The sequence below is a fragment of the Parasteatoda tepidariorum genome, chromosome 7 (genome assembly GCF_043381705.1).
Source record: "Parasteatoda tepidariorum isolate YZ-2023 chromosome 7, CAS_Ptep_4.0, whole genome shotgun sequence".
NCBI lineage: Eukaryota > Metazoa > Arthropoda > Arachnida > Araneae > Theridiidae > Parasteatoda > Parasteatoda tepidariorum.
In genome coordinates, this window is record NC_092210.1 from 3,630,884 (window position 1) to 3,633,392 (window position 2,509).

Sequence of the window (2,509 nt, forward strand, 5' to 3'; positions counted from 1 at the left end):
ATAAAAACTGATAAACTATTACAGGGGTTGGTGAGTAGGAACAGCAGCTCTCTATTAAACTTTTTTTTTAAAAAATTACTACTTGATAGAATTGCTTCCCTCTCCTTTAAAAAAAACATTTTCTCAAAACTGCAAATTTCAATTTTACATTTGTAATAACATCTATGTTTCCACATAAAAGCAGAAAATTTTAGAAACATTCGGGACAAACAATGGCTTAATTGTAGTAAACCCTAAGTACTGGAATGTTACACCCATCAAATATAGCAATATACTATAGTCTGTATTTCCCCCAAATAATAGAAATTTGGCCACATATTCTAACAAACGTCTGTGTATTTCACGTCAAGTTTAAAAATTACTGATCAATTAGGGCATCAAAAGGTTAAAATATCCTCGGAATAATGTCATTTGATCAAAAGATATTCCCTCAAAGCGTCGCAGTCTGGTGGCGAAATTCGTCTAAAACAATGGTTAATAGTATTTTCATTCAGTTGAAGTGTCGCCATCTATAGGCATTAAAATAATTGAGTTTACTTGTTTTCCGTGTCCACCAGATTCTAATTAGTGTTTTGTACAAAAGGGGCTGTCCAGATATTACCTAAGAATCATTTTGGCAATTCTGAACTACTCCTCTCCCTTGTCATCATACAGGGGTGATTGTGAGCCCAACTCAAAAATCCTGAAAATTTCTTGAATAAAATCATTAATGACGCATTTCAAAAAATTAATGTCCTTATAAATTTAAATCATTGATATTTTCAAAACATGAATTTCTAAATAAATTATATGCAGCATAATTTAGACGGATTATTATGTATAAGTTTACTTTTAACTCTAATCACATTTATCATTCTACCAGAAAAAATACTTACAGATGAAAAAGATGCCAAGTATAAATTCTAGTTCGAGTATTTTTAAATAAAACATACAAGAATTTTTATACACAAATGTGATGGATGATTTCTTGAAACTTCTGCACCTTGGATTTCAGGATTGCGGCTAGCGAAAAATCAGAAATTTTTCCAGAGCACAGTTTTTGCATTATAACTTTTACTTAAGTTCAAATAAAAGATGTTAAATTGAATTAAAAATGCAAAATAAAATTTATGTTTAAGTTCATGTTGTAAATTTTAGAGTGAAACTTTCTTTAGGAATTCCTTGTGTTTTCTTTTTGTGTTAGGAATTCTTGACCATTGAAATTCATTCAAGACTTTTTTTTTCCAAATTTAGCCTTAATTCCAAATTTGAAATTTTTTCCTGTGTAAATTTTTTGTTTCATTTTTCTTCTTGGTTTAAGACAGATTTGAAAAAAAAAGAGTATTTTTACGTAAGTAAACATAGCTCATAACCCTCCTCTCTCCTTAGCTAAAATAAGCAAATCACAACCAACACCCTCGCTTAAGCTCTTACATAGTATTAGAATGATCCAAAACAAAGCAAGTAATATAAAAATAAAAAAAATTTTAAAGTCAATTCATACTTAGGTCAACAAAGAAAATTTTATTTTAGTTACTTTTCATTAAATAATCACAATTTTTTTCTCCCATGTAAAACTAAAATTAATGAATTAAATTTAATGAATGAATTAGTATTTGAACAAACTGTAATTAACATCGAGTGTCATCCACTACAAGTTTAAAAGAAAATTGTATTTGAACTTGAGTGGATGAATAAAATGTATTTCATTAATGATTGAAAATTTGAACAAGATATAGGGAGAGTGTGAACTAATAGTTGGAATTGGAAGAAAAAATAATTTTAATGAGCTGTAATTATATATTTAAGTACTTGTTGGTATCTTTCAAAATTTTAACACAACCTCTTACAAAAGGAAAAAAGCTTCAAATGAATTAAGGTGCAAAAATATATAAAAAAAATTCTTAAAATGGCAACAAATGACATTAAATTCAGATACTAGGTGTTTCGGACAAAATGCAAATTTTTTAAAAATATGCCTGAAATATTTCTAGAAACTTACGGGTATTTTTCAAATTAATATAATTTTTATAAAAACTTTCACTAAGAGTAAACCTTTACATACTGCTACAACATATAAAACAGATGGTGAAATAAACCTAGTCTAACATTAAAAAAATTAATAAAACTAAAAATTTACTTTAAAAAATAAAAGTTTTCTTAAAATGTTGCGATGGTGCTCAATTTCACTGGTTAAAATTTTAATAAAAGAACACTCTCCGGAAAATTACAAAATAAGGTGAAAATAGCAGCTACCAGGTATTTATAATCAGATGCCTAAAACATAGTAACATGGATTTACTAATGTTCTATGCATTAAATCATTCTATTATTTTCAAATATGATGCCATCACTGATCTAATTAAGCTGTTTTATACTAATTTTATCCCCCCCTGAAAAATAACGAAAATTGATTGTTATTCAAAATTAAGAAAAATATGAAAAGAAAATTTTTTATGTGTGTTAAGATTCAACGAAATTAAAATATCTATATAATGTATTTGTATTTTTAAAAAGAAACTGCAAGAAA